This window comes from Trachurus japonicus, chromosome 3 (assembly GCF_045865225.1).
Source record: "Trachurus japonicus isolate A0001 chromosome 3, Traja_1.0".
In the NCBI taxonomy this organism is placed as follows: Eukaryota; Metazoa; Chordata; class Actinopteri; order Carangiformes; family Carangidae; genus Trachurus; species Trachurus japonicus.
The window spans coordinates 33,985,719-34,006,523 of NC_140909.1; the positions used below are offsets into that span (position 1 = coordinate 33,985,719).

At 44.2% G+C, this 20,805-nt stretch overlaps 1 long non-coding RNA gene across 2 annotated transcripts; it reads right to left on the reverse strand.

Moving 5' to 3' along the window:
* Positions 1–15,107: 15,107 nt before the first annotated feature.
* On the reverse strand, positions 15,108–20,146 carry LOC146990261 (uncharacterized). Of its 2 annotated transcripts, none has more exons than XR_015035649.1 (3): positions 16,215–20,146; positions 15,993–16,138; positions 15,108–15,918 (listed from the first exon to the last, which is right to left on the reverse strand). It is a non-coding gene; the product is annotated as an uncharacterized LOC146990261 (long non-coding RNA). The 2 variants fall into 2 exon arrangements; XR_015035650.1 differs by having other exon boundaries at positions 15,628–15,740; positions 15,834–15,918; positions 15,993–20,146.
* Between the last annotated feature and the right edge of the window lie 659 nt (positions 20,147–20,805).

Here is a 20,805-nt window from a genome sequence, read left to right on the forward strand (position 1 = left end):
TGAGCTAAAGTTTTATATTTGCAAAAGTTCCCAGAGGCAGTTTCCAAACACTGCTCATAATGAGGAACATTTTACATTGGTTCATTGCTGGAGCCAGTATAAGGCACAGTTACATCTGAAAAAAGATTACGTGACAATGCTCACGTCTCGTTTACAAAAATGTTCCCATTACCAGATATACAGTAAAGAAACATCAAATCAAGTACAAGACTGTGGAGGTGAACCACAAAAGAGTGTTTCTCTATGGTGTAACCTGTGAAATCACAAAAATTACCAACTACAAATTAATAATGGACCAAACCTGCAAAGGCCTACCTTTGACCCACTTAGTTGTAAAATATTAATTCTCATTTTTTTCTGCACTGTTTTCTTAAAAGTCCTTTATTTATATTGTCAAGTGATCATTTGTTGAAACTGAAAATACATATTGAAAATTAATCAACCAACATCCCACACATGGTTTGTTTTATAGCATGTAGCTGTGTCTCATTTGCCATCTGGCTGAACTGAGCATAGAAAGTATAAGCCAGCATGTAAAGGCAGTAGTTTAATAGATGACTGATCAAGCAGGGAGTTGAAGTGAGAAGTAGTGCTGTAACTGAGGAATTAATGTAACTTCATATGTTCATTAAAACTGTTGAAACTAGGCAGGAAGTGGTTGTAACTTCCTGGCCATGCTCAATTTTGGACAACTGGAGGCAAAAATGTCTGGCCCAGTAGACCTGGCAGCTGTTGTCTTGGACTCAGGAGTACTGCTTACACAACTCAAGAACCTCTCGGTTGTCTTTGCTCTCCTTACCAGTAGTGACTGATGAAAGATGGCATGGAAAAGCTACCCATATATCAGCAGGAGAGAGATATGTCCACATGGGAAGGGATGGCCTCAAACCACCAAATAGGTACTTAGTGGGTTGCCAGATATTTACTGCGGGTCAAAACCCTAACTCATCCTGAGTGCTAGTCCTGACAGGTTGGCTCCTGCTGAAGAGGCGCCCTCAGAGTCAGGATGTGGTCAAGAATTTACAATCCATGATCCGAACACTTATTGTACTTGTGGGAGAGTCTGAACTCTCCACAGACAAAGAGGGTCACAAAATTGTGTAAAACAAGTGAACGTAGTGTAAGGTTTCTGTTAAAGGAGCATACCAGGGATGTATAGCCATTCACCTCTTTCTGCGTCTGGTTCACATTTTCCCTGTTTTCCTTGAATATGCATTTCTTTTGTTCTATTGATTCCTCTGTGATTTTTCGAACTATACTTTGCAACAATATACTCAACACTAACATGTATAATAGATTCCTTTGTTATGCTCAAAATGTTAGTCATCATTAACACAGGAATAAAGCAAACATCACTGTCATATAGTTTTCCATGCCATTCCGTTGTGCATTAACTGCCGTGCCCTGTCAGACTCTATGTGAAAATTGACCACAAACAAATATATGAAATAACTGATCCTTTTTATTTTTCTTTATTTTCAAATGTCAATCTTTTGTCATAACTATGAGAGTAGGATAGTTGGAAGTCATGTGATGCTGTGATATGACTATGAAGTACAGAGAGGGGGATGGATCAGTTAAACTGTTAAAAACATTGTAGTTTAACTTTTAACTACAATAATTTACCTTTTTGTGCTGAGTGTCAGTTTCAGTGTTGTTAACCCTCTCTAATGATTTAACAGCATTCTGTTCCCAATTGTTTGGACACCATCAATCCCCAAAATGCATCCAATATGGATCCCCTCTGCAGATTTACTTTAACTACTTTGTATACATTTTTTAGTAACTTAATACTCTATATATCCTCCTCCTTCCTTAATGTATCAAAAGGGGTATCCCATGGTTCCATACTAGGAGCATTGTTGTTCTCCAGATCTGCAAATAAGTTTTGCAATAATTTACCAAATGATGGATTCTAGTTTTTTGCCATTCTCCAGTCACTAGAACAAACCCTTCAATTCTTAGACTGACTTTGTTCTCCAATCCCATCAAACTGAAACTAAGTTGGCATTAAAAACAAATTCATATGAAAATAAGAGCTAACAAAGTAATCTTCCTTAGATCTCAATGACTCAAGGTTGAAATTGAGTTTTTAGGTGTAATTATTGAATTGGAATTATTAAAAAAAAACAAAAAACTTTTCCAATCTGAAACTTGTGATTGCATAAATCCTGTTTCTCCATCCAGGTGAGTAAACACTTGATCTCAATAAGAAGTTGGATATTATATAGCATTTACCTTAATGTATTATTACAAGCTGTAAACATGTTGTGTTGTATGTGGTGTCTGTGTGTCCACAGCATTTTACAGTGTTTGGTTTCAACCATAATTGTCTCCTCAGGGTGGTTCCTTTATGTTTGTGGAAAAAGAAAGCAAAATCAATACTGCCTGCTTTCTTACAATATCCTGCAAATATTGGTCTCCAGAGGATTTTAGATTTCTAATTCCTTATATAAGAGGTGTTGATTGAATTCTTTCCCCTGCCTGTAATTTAGTGTTCTGCTTATATAACGTTTTATGGTTAAGATGTTGTTTTGTCCTCACTGTGTAACTGATCTGGAATGAAAACACAGACAAAATACGAATAAAAGAGAGATATTTGTAATGTTTACTGTGAATGATTATCTTGCCCTCTCTCTGGTTGGTTTTTCATCCAGAGGAATGAAGTATGAGGGGAAACAGCTTTTTGTGACGGACCGTCCTGACTGCCGAATTTGTGGAGGTGAAACTGAACTGTTGACACTAACTTAAAAAACACCAGTATTACCCTGTAAGAAGACTCAGTGCTTAAAGCTCAGTGATCCGTGACATGATGTGACATGACATTCTCTCTCCTTCACAAATAAAAGCTCCTTGGTGTTTTGTTACAGGTCAGTCCACACTTGAATAACCCACTTCCAGAGGAGATCCACCTTCTCTCTCTCTCTCCCGCCTTCCCTGTTCCTCTTGAGTGAAGAAAAACTACTAACTAAGCTCAAGAGGCTCTTTGACAGCAACCGCAGCCACTTCTTTTCAAATCAAGCGTCCTAATTAGTGCTTTTAAGTGAATGCAGATCCTTATGCACGGCACCATATGCAGGACTGAATATTCATGTGGGCACTGAGCTGGCTGTCCCTGCTCCGGCCCAAACGCAGCATTTCTCTTGCCCTCATTATTCTGACATGCTGACAAAGAGCAACAAGGCAAAGCACAAGGAGGAGAGAGCAAAGTCAGTCTCTGGCAAAAGTTCACTCCAAACTTCATGGCATAAGGAAGGGGAAATTAAAATATTTTACAATGTGCTACAAGCTAGTGATGCTGGTGTTTTGCTCTTGTTGAGTTAAAACCAACAAGCACTCACTCCATTACTTAGGAATTTGTCCTTGTATATTTTGGTACAATTGCTGCTGGACTATGGTGGTTTTCATGTTTTGACTTACTATTTATCAATTGTTTGAATTGACTGCTGGCTGCGTTCCAACGTGCATGGGTCAAGGTAGGTTACTATTCTGCAGACTTGCCTCAATAAGCAGTGAAAATTAAGTTAATACATACAGTTTCCTATCGTTAAAAAAACTACATAATAAGAACAGAGCCCACACAAAAAACACAACTGCCAGTATTATTTGCAATACCAATATGTGCAACGAGGCAGCTATGATTCATGCAGCCAAAAAAATTATTCTTGGCTGAACACTCATCCAACCATTGATTTCAGTCCCTCGCATCTTGGAGGTTGGTTGTCACAATGAACATTTATTTACACAGTTACAGTATGTCATCATGGTGCCATACTGCGGTTACAAATAAGCACTGATTTTGAGGCAGTCGGCAAGATTTTTTTTCCTCTAAGGTTTGCAGTCTTCAGCACTAAATTAACAATGAAGATGCACAGAGACATTCAACGAGTCTGTCTCTGTTGTTTTGTCTGTCATTTTAAAAAAAAAGGTGCAATGTCGGTAATTGTTCTACCACTTGGATGTAACTCTCATAGGTTTGGGCTTCATGTTGAGTTTACCCGCATGTCCTCCCCCCTCAGTGACATCTTTTACAAAATCCAACTAAACTGTTAACTTAATTACAAGCTGTCTGATTATTTTTTCTGTAGCAAAGGTGGCTGGTGTTCAGTTGGTAAAGCTGCTATGACTAACTTCATGTACTTGAATGCTCTCATTTTCTATTTTGAGTGCCTAAATTTGACCACATTGACAAGTATGGCTGTATATGTCGGGATTCCTTGTGTTTTTTTCCTGTTCCCCAGTTCCCCCTCCTTTCCTCTGTTGGGTGTGTCTGTTCTGTCCGTCTTTCCCTGTGTTTGTCTGTTAGAGGAGTCACCTACCTGTACACCTGCACCTATACAATCAGCCTCCTTACCCATCTCTCCCGTAAAGGCCTGTTTCATGCACAAGTCACCAGATCGTCTACATACCTCCAGTGGTATACAGTAGCGCCATGGCTCCTGTTCCTTTGTGCTGTAGTGTTTGCTCTGCTTCTGATTGTCTTTTCCTGCCTGCCAGCCTCCCTTCCCAACAGGCCAGTCTCTCCTGCTGTCCCTGGTCCTCCTCCACCTGGTACCAGTTCATGTCCATAGCTCCTCTTGACTTTTGCTATTACTAGCCTTCCCTGTTGTTTGATAATAAACTGATTCTGATTCTACCACTTCCAAGTTCTGTCTGTGTCCGAACCAATGTGTGACAGTTGAGGGTCCTGTAACTATGCCTCCAATTGATCATGCACCCTGGCTACTTGGCCAAGGGGATGTCCCTTTGGCCAAGTGGTTAGCGCGCATTACCCGGGAGTCTGGGGTTCGAAGCCCACCCGGGCCCTCTTCACCTTACTACAAATGTGTCCAGCCTAAAGAAAATGTGATAGCTCCAAGTATGGTGTAATATTCCTACTAATGGACACCACAGACCCTCAGTCATCCAAGGGGAAGCAAAAGAGAAGGTACAAGTGAATCTCAAACTTGTGAAAATTGGAACAACACACCAATAGTGACCTTTTCTCCATGTCTCAGGGACCACACCGTAAAGTAAAACATAAATTTTCAAGTCAAGTGAGTAAAGCATTTGGCAGGCCAGTGTTGTGGTCATTTCCAGCGAGTGCACATTTCGTAAATTCACACATTGCATGTACGCAGCATACTACCTATATGTGTACTGACTCAAGTGAGTCTAGTTGATGTATTGAAAATATGTTCTTTTGGATAACAATTCAGGGATACCAGCAATTAAAGGAGAATTCCAGTCATTTTTTAAGTAACGCTCTACAGCTCTAGGTCCTCGAGTGGAAAAAATCCATTAAAATTATGGGCAGACAATGGGATGTGATGGGGAAAAAAGCATCAATATCAATATAACTGCTTTTTTCCCCATCCAAAATCATTTTTTTCCTCCAAAATCCATGTTTTCCTCGCATTTTTGTCTTTGTTGATATGGAAAGAGTCGCAGGCTTGAGTCAACTAGTAAGATCTACCCAGAGGTACGTGATAGAGGTACGTGATAAAAACACATTTTAACACTGCTCTCTCATATTACTGTAACAGAGTTATGCACACTCAATGTTTGTAGTGAAGTTGTAGTGATATTTTGAGCATTATATAGAGGCCAAAGTCGTGGTTAGAAGAACTTCCCCCATTACTTTGCTGTTTAACTGCAATGTAGCGCAGCTAGGAGGAGAGCTAGGTCTGGTCTGCGCATATTTTTCTCGGATTTTTTCCTATGGTCACACTCTGGGACCTAGAGCTGTAGAGCGTTACTTAGAAAATTACCGGAATTCTCCTTTAACTGAGACTCTCCCCACCTACAAGTGTGTCACCAAGGATTCATAATGCAAACTGAACTGAAATATTTGACTTATAAAGAAATGAAGCAAAAGGAAGGTGGTGGCTTCACCTAGACATCACACTTCCTGGTGTTGCTGTCATGTTGGATGGAATGTGTCCAAACGTTGTCCTTCTTTACAAGAGAAATATCCCTGAACACCACATGGATAGCATCATCTTTATAAGTGAATGCTGCTGTGTCACAACTCTCTTTAGTAAGAGGCAAATAATGAGACCCTCCTCCTATCTTGACATCATTATCACAAAAGAGGGCACAGAGTATGACAGGCATTTTTAATTGGTACTCAGGAAGTAAAGTGTTTATTTTGCAAAAAATGCTGGAGTTGGCACTTTCTCACACGAGCCGTGAACGTGTGTTTGAGGAGTCAGAATGGCAGCGTCGACAGAACAGGAGTCATTGAGAAGCAGCAGCCGCGGCTGTAACGAGCTGTGGTGCGTGAGTAGGTTGCACGCACGTGTGGGTGAAGGTAGAGTCGAAATAATTTGACGTGTTGCCTTTAACTGGAGGTGGAATGTGAGGTGAGGAATGAGGAGCGGAGCGGCTCCAGCGCTGACAGTGCTGCCCGTCCTTCACCGTGCTGCTCCACTCAGGCTTCAACACCTCCAGCAGCCTCCCCGCTTGGACAAACTCCAAGTGCCGCCAAGGTCAGGAGAGCACTGTCATTCAACACCACTGTCCACGTGTGTGTGTGTGTGTGTGAGGTCCAGGTATTACTCATATTGTGAGGACCTAAAAAAAAAACAGTGGCCATAAGGCAAATCATGAAATTAAAGACATGTTTTTTAGGTCTGGGTTAAGTTGAAGGTTTGGGGAAAGGTTAGGGTGAGCCAAGTGGTTGTTATGGTGAAGGTTAGAATGAATCTCGAGGAAATTAATGTAAATCAATGTAATGCCCTATGAAGTCATGGAGACGTGACTGTGTGTATTTGTGCGTGTGTGTTTGCTATGTGGGGGAGGGGAGGAGTGAGGGCAGGTGGTATGGACATGTGTGCAAGAGCAAACACAAGCCTAGACGTGTGTATTTGTGTATTAGTTGCTGTGGTAACTGCAACAGACAGTAACAATAGCAGCGGCAGCAGAGTTTGAACTGTATTTATCCTGTTGGCTGTGAATTGTGTGTGTGTGTGTGTGTGTGTAATAGTCAAATCATAATATCAACCAGCTCTGACAGGGCTGAATTACTGTAGCAAACAGGATGGAGACAGTTACTCTGGGGTTCAGCTCAGTCATCATGCTCCATCAACATGTTGACTTGGAGGAGTCTGTGCGTTAAAATTAATTTTCAACACATTATTATTGCGTTGTTGATTTACATACAGTATAGCCCATATAGATGAACACAATGCAGAGGCCAAAACACAAATGCAAAATGCCACAAGAAGAATTCATATGAATATATTTTCCCATTGTCATATTTATTTGTAGAATATAGGTGGACTTATAATACACTTATAATATGTAATATAATTGTTTTATGGACATAAGATAAGATTAAGACAATAATAAATAAATAAAATTAACACACTTACACCATATTGAAAAATTAAGTTAATAAGAATATAAAGTCCAAAACAAGATATAAATTGATAGCTTTATTGTACTGTCGGTTGTGGTACATCGTCCATGATCACATGTTGACATGTAGTTTCTGACTGGCCTTGGAAACAGATCGATGTGGCTGTCAACCACCAGCATAAATAATCCTTTTTGAAAGGGAGAAGCTCACTGGAGCGTTAGACATGTTGCTAAGTTTCAATTGATTAAAAAAAAAAGTTAGTCTAACAACAACAACAACAAACAGGTGCTGATGGCTATTTTTATTTGCTTCTTCTACTCCATGTAACACAAGTTTGGACTTTTTTTTTTATCAGCGGAACATGATGTGAACCTGTGTATAAACAGCAGCAGCCTCTGCTTTTCAGTTTGCCTGGAGAGTCGTTGCTTTCTAAGAACAGATTCGGTCTGTGAGGGAGCAGTTCGACTTCTTGGAAAATACATTTATTCATTTTCTGGGAATAAGACGAGTAGATCGATGCCAGTCTCACATCTGTATGTGAAATATGAAGCTGCAGCCAGGAGACAGTTGGTGCTTTCTATTATGTTTGTTTACAGATGTGGGGGAAACCCTACAGTAATCATTAATATTTACTTAGTTTCTCCCTAACCATTGTACATAGGCTACCATCTGAATCAGAGCATCCACACTTGACCCTGCGAAAACTTTTTGACCTATTGATTATATACACTTTGAAACTAGCTGAATATAACCATAACTTGTCCTGTAAATATCAGGCTCTATGTTTGTGAGTCTGTGCGTCCCAGATAAGAAACTTCCGACTGTCGAGGATCCTGCCAGCTAAACACCAACTCTCTTCCCTCAGTCCGTCTCCACCATAGACCGTCTGCCGTCTACAGCGAGAGTGTGAGGAGACAGTGGTTTGGCAGTGGGAAATAATCCCTCTGATGTCCGTCATAATGCTTTCCTCCTCTCCTGTCATCACACTGGAGGGTCTCCAGTCCAAATTTAAGGAGTACTCACCTCCCTTAATTCTCTCTTTCCCTCGGACTTCCTCCCCACACATTGCGCTCCACTGCACTGAGTGCCAGCGGACTGACGGCTGCACACAATGGATTTTGTTTAAATTGAGTGTCACTCGTAGGCTGGTGTTTATTTCTAGCATGTATGAGTTCTTTGTACGCGGATCTGGAGCTTTTTCACTCAGAGTCAGTGATCGCCTATTCTTCTCTCCAATTTCTGAGAAATCTGTCTGACCGCCCTCTTTGTCTTTCTCTCTCTCATTATGTTTCCTTGTTGGGTTTTTTTTCCTCCCTTGGTCCTACAGGAAATGGCTGCCCCTGTGGTGGTTTTCACAATCTGATTGGGTAATGAGAGGAAATTAGAGTTTATCTGCTTCAGAGCCAGTCGAGTAAGAGAAGAGTCAAACTTCTTTCGACCCAGAACTGGAAAACAAAGCTTAGTTTACCCGTGTCCAGAGGCCGCAGACAGATTACCACCAATAAACGCATGGATTGTTCCATCGGGAAGCTCTGCTGCCTCAATGCAGAGGAATATCAACCTCCAATTAGTGTTTCCATCAGTCGAGGTGAGGAATTATTAAAGGAAGGGGGAGAAAATCATGCCTCATTTGAATCAATTTCAGCCTCTTGATCAGCACTGCATAATGATTTCACCTCATTACTGGTTTAACCGGCCAAGTCAGGCTAAATATCTGTATAGCATGCGCAACCATCAGCTCAGATCATTTTGACACCACCTCGGGCTTGTTGAGCTTGGACTTCAGCTTTAGTATTTAGAACTTCTGTTAGCAGCATATTGGACATCTTGATATGAGTGTTAGATTTCATAATTGGGCCTGTGTACCTGGACCTTTTCTGGCACATTGTTCATAACAAGTCTGATCCAACATGGGGAATCACCAATTGCTATATTTAGACAACTGTGAAAAAATATCGGCAGCAATGATGTTTTTCTTTTACCAGACATGCAACAGAAGAAAATAATGTGCCTGCAATAGATCATCTCACATACCTATTGAGTTAAAAAATGTTCAGCTTGCCTCACGAGTCATTCAGGAGCATCTTTTCAGTGTGCATCGACTTCTCGCAAGATTTTGTTGCCAACACATCTGGCATCATCAAAAGGCATCATATCTGTATTTTTTAAGATACACTGTATGATGAGGAACATTTCCTTTAAAAAAAATGCTAGGTTAAGATTATGTGACCAGTAGATTTTTGCTACGTCTGTGCTTTGCTCACTATCACCATCTGTAATTACAGCAATAGATAAGTGCTAATATGGGGTAAAAATATTAAAATAATTACAAAACTACCTAGGTTTGACTGTCACTGTTATGTTTGTGTCTCCACTCTGTAAATCAATTTCATGCTCTACGAGTCACGTGGAGAGGAAATCGGGAATGTAGAAATGAAGAAGGGATTAAAGTGGCTTTCTAAATCTGATCAAGAATAGGTTAAGTTTGCATAAATATTTATGATCACACAGCAGGACAACCCTGTCACCTTTATCCACTCCTACCCAGATTGCTTGTCCTATTCTGTGTTTTAGGTTTTGCCACTGTCGCCTGTTGTACTATTTCTCGCCTGGAGTGTAGCTCCTTTTGTTTTACAGTCGTCCATGTGACAGATTAAACCTATGTACCAACAGAACGAGCACAAAAACCCACTGACCCCACACTAATTTGAGCAATAATGAGTGAGCAACACAAATACTGGTGGTGCGGAAATTCAGCTTTGTCACTTTACAAAGGAGAGCAATCAGGGACAAATGGAGGCACATCAGTATTGAGTGGTGTTCAGATAATCTCCATTGGCCCCATGTGGTGGATTTAAACTAATAGAATAAGTGACTCTGCTTTCATGCGTGACATGGCCCTAATGTAATTCCTGCTCTTACTTTGATTATGAGAATAATTCAATTTATTTGTTTACTAGCATACCCAAAGAATGCTCTCTTAATATTCCCAATTTCATGCGCTCTTGCATAATGTGATCATTGATTGAATGCATATGTGCCCCTCCCCCTCCAAGAGGCTGCACTCAAAGCCCCTGATGTCATAAATAACATTTATATTTCTGTTGCCTGCATACTACTCCCACATTATTAATCCACAGAGGGGACTTTGTGAAAGCTGGATGCAAACAAAGGTGAAGAAATTAACATCTTTGGGTTTACTGAGCAAATGCAGGAAGAGCAAGCGTACTACCTGACTTAAATGCTCCATGCACTGCATCCTAATTATGTATTATTAGAATAAATATGGCTTGAAAATAAAACAGTTAGATGAAGATGCATGTAAAACTGCTTTGTTAAATTTCTAATCAATCCCGATTGATGGGTCCACTTTCCCTTTCAAGTATCATCGGGCAGCGTCTCAGCGGGAGCCGAGTGCAGTGATTTCTGGGTATTTCCACGGATAGCTGCTACCTGAGGAGGAGGTCAGGAAATCAATATATGAAATATGTCAGGAGAGCAGACGAGAACACGATGCTTCGATATTGTGTTTGTATTTCTAAGATGATGACATTTCAGGACCGTATGTGAGTTCAAACACCGACTCTATTCTTAACCTCTCTCTCGCTCTCTCATCTCATCCCCTGAATCCAATGACTGCATCACCTCAGCCAGAGTGTTTCTGCTTTCATGCTTTCATTTCCACTCAATATCTTATCTATGAATTTATATGTCTTAGAAAGCAAATGCTACTTTTGTGTGAAGACCAACACCTTTAACAGGCCTACTCAAATATTGGGTGGCAAATCTTTTGTCTCATTACAAACAAGACTTTTCTGTTTATTTAAAAATATATATATATTTTTCCATTCCTCAGAACATTTCTGGTCTGTAATCATTCAGTGTGGTAATTTTCTGTTGCTGCTGCTTGCTGTTAATGCTGACACAGACACTTCCTGCATCTGTTTCACATTAAAAGCCTTCCATCAGATCAAAAGGTATATTTCCCAACTGAATCCTACTGTGTGTGTGTGTATGTGTGCGCATGTATGTGTATAATCTTATATGTCATTTAAACCTGACACATAGAACATGAGTTATGTCTTACTGGAACAGTTTCTCTGAGTAATTGCATTCATATTTCTAATTTGTTTGCAGATGCTGCATTCTCGTGCTACATGCATGTTGTGGGTTGAGCGGTTGGTGTGGAGAGTGGCGGGGGGGTGGGGGGTGCAAAGAGCAAGACTTTAATACCAGAGACAAGGGATTCGCAGCTGTGTGGTTGGCTCAAGATGACAACAGGAGTTTGATCAAAGGAAAAGATCATTTAAAGTTAGTTAGACATTCTATTACACGTTTAAAGTCTGACAATGTGTTGGATATCCTACAAAGGCTTCAACCAGGCGCTGAAAACACGATAATCGTTACTCTAATATGAAAAAATCAGCACTTAGTTTTCTTGAAGTTGCTTCACTATTGCTTTTTTTTATAGTTCACTTTGAAGTGAGAGTCCGACTTGACCTCATTAATCTGTGGCATCCATGTGAAATGTTCATTTATACATACTGTATCTCTCATGCAAGTCTTTTCAAAGTATTAACCATACTGTATACTGTTATGTTACTATATGACCTTGTACCATATGATACAGTCTGGCATATACTTCCATGCTATGTTATAAATATACATACCAAGGTCTCATACATATTTGCAAAGCAGAGAATGTAGATATCCATGTGTTACCAAATGTATCAGTGATCATAGTGGAGGGAAGTATTCACAGCCTCAGGACAGATTTCAGCTCATGGCCATGTGATGATATGACACCTGTCCAGCCCTCAGCTCTGCTTTATTATGTATGTGTGTCTGAGCCCCCCTCTTCTTCTCCTTCTTCTTCTCCCCTTAATGTCATTCATTGCCCAATTTTCAGCGTGAGAGGTAAGCCCAGCGGACCGAGGAGCAGTTCGTCACTGAATCAGCTCCAGACAACACTATCCTGTTCACCGCGTAGCCCTCAGCTGTCAACACATCACCCAGAGACTGTGAATAAATAAGTAATGGGGGGGCGTGTTTGCACTATAGGCTGAGATGTTTTCCTCTCTGACAAAGCCTGGGGGCATCAGCGCAAAAACCCAACCTGGACTTACCCTAATCAGCCGCTGTCCATCACAGCTGTCCCCGCTCTGCTGCTGAGTCGGCCAGGTACAAGTAGCCGCCCACCCACTTCCACCAGCGCCGCCAAACCGCTACCCCCTCAAAACACAAATTAGCTGCGTTATAGCGAGGTATGCTCCGGGGCATCATTTAATTGGCGGAATCTGAATGACATCCTCTGCTGTTTTTCTTCGTCATCTGCCAGCAAATGAAAAATGTAGAGGCAGATTTTGGAAGTCACCTTGACTCAAACCAGCCAGCCTTAACCTCCCATCCAGTGACACGTATGCCTGTAAAGCACTGCACTTCATACACATCCTCTGTTTGGCCTTTCTATTCACTCCAACTATACCCATAAAACATGGGTTAGGGTGTATATAGGTACATGCATGCTCTCTCACTTATGTATTTCAAGGTTCAACGTTTGAGTCCCTGACTGATTTATTGATTGCATGCTATATGATAATAATAATAATAATAATAATAATAATAATAACAAACTTTATTTATAGAGCACTTTTCATACAGTACATAAAAAAGAGCACAAAGTGCTTTACATTTTAAAAGCCGCCCCCACCCCACCCCACCCCCAAAATAAAATACTACTAATAAAAATAGCTAAAAATTAACTCATAAAAGAAAATAAAAATGAAAATGAGGATAAAAATTGGCTAAAATATAATTTGACTATAAAAGTAAGACATTAGTTAAAAACTAAATGAAATAGGTGGGTCTTGAGCCTGCTTTTAAAAATATTAACATTCTCTGCGGCCCTCAGGTCCTCCGGCAGACTATTCCATAGACGGGGGCCGTAGTGCTGAAAAGATGCCTCACCATATGTTCGTGTTCTGGCTTTAGGGATCATTAAAGCAGATAACAGCGGCACGGCTGTTTCGGCTAATGCTGTGTTCAAGGCAGGCTTTTGAAACCGTAAGTTACAGCTTCAAGTCACAACTACGACTTGGTAGCGTTCCAGGTAACCCGTAGCTCGTGTTTTTACCGTCCTGTTGTCTGTGAAAGTTCCCTATAACGGCCACTCGTAACTTCCGACCCGTGAACTCGTACCAGATCGAACTGGTATGACTTAACAGGAAGGAAAAACACAAAGTACGAGTTTCCTTGAACGCACCATGGGCCCTAGTTTGCTGGCGCAGCGCAGGTGGCGCAAGGTAGCGCAGCCGGTCTAATGCAAGTTTCGACCAGCGCAGCCTAGCGCAAAGTCAGATTGGAAGATTGGCAGATCGCGCTGCGCTGAGATAGGCGTGGCGGCGCAGCAGGGGGAGGCGTCACAGATTCAGCTTGGTGCAGTGGAAGTTTCGTCCGAAAATGTCCCGCCGAAGTTGCGCTGAAAGCTCGCCACCTCCAACCAGGTCTAGTCTCAGCGCAGGGCGGAGCGCAGCAGGTGCAGTGGAAGTTTGACTGACTGACCTGCAGTGCACACACGTCACCAAGACCTCACAGGCAGATCTCCACAGTTCCAGACACATTTCAATGCAATAAATATCCACAATAACCACTATTTAATGCAACTAACGGAATCAACACGTGAATTTATATCTATATAGATTGTCCCGTCACATCTGACGTCAGATCAAAGCAGAGATCAAAGGCTGTCGGTGCGTAAAGGAAACTCCACCTGAATTAACACAGCAGGGACGAACTGGCACTGAAAAGCAGCTGTGGATGTCCCAAAAGCAGGACTGAGGGTGGATGACTGCATGTCGCTGCCGTGTTGAGATACCACTCTGCCCTTGTGATGATTGCTGTATTTATTTATTTACTTATTAATTCATAAGCACGTGCGACCGCATCACGCAGCCGTAATGAAAAACAAAACACAAATCATCATCTCTCTTAGTCCACCACAACAGCCTCGGTATCAGATAGTCAGTATATAGCCTACTACAGTATACTCAGCATCTCTATCACAGAAAAAAAAGAGAAAAAAAGAGACGGACAGAGAGAGAGAGAGAGAGGAGGACAGAGAGAGAGAGAGAGAGAGAGGGAGAGAGAGAGAGCGCGTCCTTGCTGATTTCATCCACATGGTGTGTGTTTATGTTGTGATTAGTGTACACCTGTCATCTTGCTTACATAGGGTTTGAATAAATGTGAGTTTCTTTATTAGTGTATTAGTTGTTTCTTAGATTGGGTAGGGGTTCTCAGTGTATCAGATCAATCCTGGTTAAGTATATTAGTAAACTCATTATTGGTCACTCTGAGCTCGGACCTCCGGACCAAAACAGCTGTTTCCTCCTGGGAGAGGTTCGGCCTCTGGCGTCGCTGTTTCCTCCGTCCATGTCCAAGTATAAAATGACAAACTTGCAGCGCGCATCACCCGCCGCGCAGTTAAATGTGGCAATGCTACAAGGAGAAATTAAGTTTACTTCCTTACTGAACCCAACAACGCCACCTGGGGGAATTTCGCCCCCAGGAAATTTAGGTAAGATACTAATTTCTATTACCCCAAAGGACACACAGGTTTAAGAGACACAGCGTGCAGACGTGATTCCAGAAAAGATTGCAGTTTATTGACAATGTTCTTTTAAAAAATATACAATTCGAATTGCTATAAAATCAATCAGGAATATTGCACGAGTTAACCAGGGCCACTTGAAGCATATTACGTGTCAATTAAAGTGCTAGGTGCAGGGCTGAGGGCTCACTGGCATGGAGGACTGCTGATAAGGGGGGAGGAAAGGGGCCCTTATGTTAACACCACACATGAAAAACACACACACACACTGGTCACACCAAAGTGCACTACTGTACAGGGGAGTGAAGGGGACCGCCACCACCGGGATCAGTCAGTCTCCTGCCTCTGTGGCACCAGCAGCTCCTGCCCAAGAGAGAAGAGACAACGGTTAAAGGCTTCAATTACTAGGCCCAAATACATACACCAAAATATTTTCTTTTTATCACACACACACACACTCACACTCTCGAACCCTCTGAATATATAAGCAAAACAAAAAAAAAGAAACAAAATACCAAACTAACTACGCCCAGGGGCACAGCGCAGTTGCAGCTTTAACAGGGTTCAGGTGCTAGGCAAAAGGCCTGCACCTCACACTCATACCCAAAACAAATAACCAAAATAAAAATTATTAAATACTAAACTAATAAGAGCTTGTAAAGAAAAGAAACAAAAGAAACTCAGACAGAACAGCAGTAGGGACCCTGGCAGTGTAGAGGCCCGCTTCGTTAGGGACGTGGATGCTTCAGGGCTCCGGCACAGGGGGAGGTGCACTACAACACGGCAGCTTCGCTGTAGACAACAGGTCAGAGGCGGCAAAGTCATATTTAAGAACAGCTAGAGAAGGCACATTACATTAAAGCACAAAACAATGAGACAGCCTACCGTAGAAATTGACCACCACGCACGCAAAGCATACGCGCCCGCTTCCAGACCACACTCCCACTTCCGACGTAGTCGGGCCACACTGCTGCAAAGCCAAGGATAGTCAGCCATGTTGCTACATAACACCGATGCGCAGTACAATGAGATCGAGAGACCTACCTGACAACGTAGAGCGGAGGCACAACCAGCAGCAAAAGGAGCAGACACTGTGTGGCCGTGTGAACCGCCACACTCACGCACACACACAAAAGCCCCCAGGACCAAACTCCTTCCTCACGCTCCAGCCAGACGACCAGCCGACTCTGCTACAAGCAGAGAGTGCAATAAACACCATGCCAAGCCACAGATGCAGAGCAATAAACTACTGGTAGGAAAACTTACCGGAGAACATGAAAAGTATTGGATTAGCCTGTTGCACCTCACCGCCACACAAACACTGCCGCCGTCACGCCAGACGAAGCTGCACTGACGACGCTACTGAGACGAGGCAGGAGGACACGCACCTGGACCAGGTGAGCCTCGTCACATATAATTTTCGGTGCGCCGCCCCTTAATCAAGGGGGAGATTGATCCCAGACGGTGACACAGTGGGCAGGAAAAGAAAGTGGAATTCCACCCTAAAGCACTACACCCAAAATGAAAGTGGAATTCCACCCTAAAGCACTACACCCAAAATATAAAAACAAACAATGAGTGGGCCACTCTGCCACATCTACCCCCAGCTTTTGCATCGCCGTCCCGGCGATGAACCTAAAGCAAACTTGAAGTTAGCACCATGGCCGGTGGGGAACATACTGGACATTAGACACTGCCCTTGGGTCAACTGTTCCTTCATCAACATGACCAACAGCCCGTGGAAGACGATGGACGTTAGAATGCTGGCCCGCAGTGGCTCGACCTGTTCTGCGAAGGACGGGCTGACTAATACTGGCGGGATCAACCAGGGGTGGAGAAGGAACTGGGATTCCAGACTGTCCCTGCGCCAGAGGTGTCTCGGAGGCAGGCAGGTCCCTCCATGGAGGTGCAGCACCAGACTCTATGGACCTCGGGTTTCTGACCGCATCGGCAGCAGATGGTAAGGGGGTTTCAGTGACCAACACCCATAGGTCATCCTCAGTCGACAAGTTATCCTCTGGCACCACTGGCAATGACGAAGGAACTGGGGGGGGGACAACCTTATCACGCCCCACTTGGGCCTTTAGCATGTTACGGTGCACCCTTTTCACTCTCTCCCGGTCATCTACGGGTGCAATGGCGTACACCGCACCCTCACCACGGGGCACCTCCAGAACCTGATAGACCACCGGACTCCAAATGTCATGGATTTTATGACGTCCCCTAGCACTGTGGTCTCGCATGTAGACAAGCTGCCCCACACACAAAGGCTCATCACGAACCCGCTGATCGTACCGCTCCTTGCGACGACCAGCCGCTGCCAACAGCCGATCATGTGCCCCCTCAAAAGCTACCCTAAGTCTTACCTGATGTTCAGCCACCCAATCTTGTACCCTTCCCGGTACAGGGTCCTGGACTCGACCCAGCAGGAAATCCACAGGAAGGCCAGGTTCACGTCCGAACATAAGAAAGAACGGAGACTCTCCTGTGACCTGGTGAGGCGTGGTGTTATAACAGAAAAGGACCTGCGGGAGACAGGAGGCCCAGTTCTGTTTTCGTGAGACAGGTAGGGTACGCAGGAGGTTGTGTAGAGTTCGGTTGAACCTCTCACACTGTCCGTTTCCTGCAGGGTGGTATGGGGTGGTGCGGGACTTTTCCACCCCATACAGAGAGCAGAGCTGTTGAATCAAAGTACTCTCAAAACTGCGACCTTGGTCGGAGTGAATGCGGTTAGGTACCCCAAATTTAAAGAACCATTCATTAAGCAAGACCTGGGCCACAGTGGGTGCACGCTGGTCCCGAGTTGGGACAGCCACAGTGTATTTACTAAATACATCTGTCATTATAAGAACATTCTCCAACCCAGTGTGGGAAGGCTCCAGGACTGTAAAGTCAATGGCAACGATTTGGTTTGGCCGGGAGGCCAGCAAATGTCCCATAAAGCTGTGTGCAACTGGCCCGGAGTCTTTTGCGACCTGACAACGCTCACATTCCTGTACCCACTGCTTTATGTCTGAGCACATCCCTGGCCAATAACATCGCTCTCGTACCAGCTCCGTCGTCCGGTCAATACCCTGGTGGCCGTGTGCTTGATGAAGCAGCCTCAGCGTCTCCTGCTTCAATCGAGCTGGCAAGACCAGCTGGAGAGTCTCTTCACCACCATCTGAGCGAAAAACTCTGCGATAAAGGATGCCATCCCTCTCCACCAAACGATCCCATTGTCGCAAGAGTGCCAAAGCTGGTTTAGACAAATTCCGCTTTTCTCTTAAAGTCGGTTGAACCTGCTGCTTCCAAAAGACCAAGACCTCCTGTAGGAGGGGATCGGATTGCTGTAGCAAGTGAATATCTGAAGGGGTATGTGATGGAAGGGCAGATATCACGGACTGAGTTACTGGGGTCACTGCCACTGGTTGGGCAGCTTGCTGAAGTGCAGCTGGAACGGCTGTACCTGGTAGGGCCTGCTCAACAGCGGTGGGACCTGAGATGTACTGCCGGGAAAGTGCGTCAGCATTTCCATTGCTCCGGCCTGATCGATATTTGATCTCGAAATTGAAGGCAGCCAGTTGCGCAGCCCACCGATGCTCAGTGGCTCCCAGTTTAGCAGATTGAAGATGGCTTAACGGGTTATTATCAGTGAAGATGATACATTGGTGCCCCAACAGATATTCACGAAACTTTTCTGTCATCGCCCACTTGAGGGCAAGGAATTCCAGTTTCATAGAACTGTAGTTGGTCATGTTTCGTTCGGTTGGTCGGAGGCCTCGACTGGCATAGGCTATTGGCCTAACCTTCCCCTCAAGCTCTTGGGACAAGACGGCTCCTAGGCCACCATGGCTCGCATCAGTCTCCAGAATGAAGGGGCGGGAAAAATCTGCGTATGCCAGAACTGGGGCTGAGACTAACTTTGTCTTCAAAGCCTCAAAGCTCTCTTCACACTGGGGTGTCCATGACGGACCAAGATCTTGTTTATGGCGTCGTTTGCCCTGTGTCCCAGCTACTTCAGCTACCAGCTTATGGAGAGGGGCTGCAACCTTCGCAAATCCCTCTACAAAGCGCCTATAATAACTTGCAAATCCTAAAAATGAACGCAGCTCTGTAGCATGGCGGGGGCGTTGCCACTTGGCAACCGCCTCAATTTTTGCTGGGTCGGTGGAAACACCTTCCCCTGAAATGATATGCCCAAGATAGCTGACCTCTTTCTGAAAGAAAGCGCATTTTCCGAGTTTGACCTTTAAGCCTTCATGTTGTAGACGATTCAACACAAGTTCCAAGCGTTGCAGATGCTGGGTGATGGAAGAAGAAAACACAACAATGTCGTCGAGATATAAAAGAAGAGACTGACACTGCTGGTCCCCAAACATTCTTTGCATCAGCCGTTGGAACGTGCTTGGGGCATTGCACAGCCCAAATGGCATTCGATTCCACTCGAAGAGGCCAAAGGGTGTGCAAAAAGCTGTCTTGGGCTTGTCCTGCTCCATCACGGGAACTTGATTATACCCGCTGGCCAAATCTAAGGTCGAAAACCAACACGCACCGGAGAGGGCATCCAAACTCTCCTCTATACGAGGGAGGGGAAAAGCATCTTTTCTCGTCTTACTGTTAAGGAGGCGATAGTCCACACACATGCGCAAACTGCCATCTTTTTTTCTAACCAAGACAATTGGGGAGGCGTAGGGGCTACTGCTCTCCCTGATGACTTTGGCCTCCAAAAGCTGATTAATGTGGGCCTTGGCTTCCTCATACTCCGAGGGGGGAATGCGCCTGTATCTCTGTCGCACAGGGACGTTGTCAAGCACTGGTATGTCGTGAGAAATGAGCTTGGTACAACCAAGGTCACCGTCATGTGCCGAAAAGACCGAGCTATACCTGCGCAGAAGAGATCGCACCTCGGATTGGTGCTCAGGCGCTAAAGCGGACAAGTCTACTTCCTCTACTCCACTCTGTACAGGGACCTCAGCCGTACAAGAAGAAACTGTAGCTGTGGTTGACCTCACCTCTGTAACCCCAGTGGGTAAACTCACCACTTGGGCACGGCTGAGGGTACCCAGACGGATGCGTGGGTAGAGGAGGACGTCAGCCGTACCCACGTTGACTACAGGGACGTAAGCAGTACCACGGACAACTTGAATAAGGCAGGGGGAAGCAAGGAGTCCCGCTGGAAGCCCAGATGCCAGGGGTTCAAAAAGTACGACAGAGCTAGAAGGTTGTTCAGGACATGTGCTTGCAATAAACTGCGTAACCCCACCGGGTATACGCACTGGCGTTGGGCCGCGGACCTTGACAGTCCCAAAGAGATCCCTTGACGGGAGAGTGGTTGATTGGTGGCACTGTTGTAAGGCCTCAAGAACTAAATCAGGAGCTTGATTCACGGCAGGCAGACTAAACAACCCTGCACCGTGTGAACCAAAAAGCTCCTGGTAACATCGTTGGATGATATTCATCCCCAAGATCCCAGGGACAGAAGACGATGCACCAGGGGGGTCTCGTACCACCAGTACCCCACATCCATGAAATACCTTGCCACACAGTGACACGTCCAGCTCAAGATAGCCAATGTACGGGATTGCTAAGCCGTTAGCCGCTCGAAGTTGGAGCCAATGACAAGACTGGAGGCGATTGTGACCCCATGGGGCAAAATGCTCCAAAAAGAAGCTCTCTGTTATGGTGGACACCATGGACCCAGTGTCCAGCAAGCATGGGACCGTAACACCACTCATCAAAAGATCCAAATGAGGACACGATGACATTAATTTACCCACGGTCCCTTCCCTTGAGCCCGTCGACTCCCCACCTGAGCTGTGGCTCTGCAACTCAGTGGGTTTCAGTTTTCCGACTGGGGAGCAGAAGGAGCCTGTCT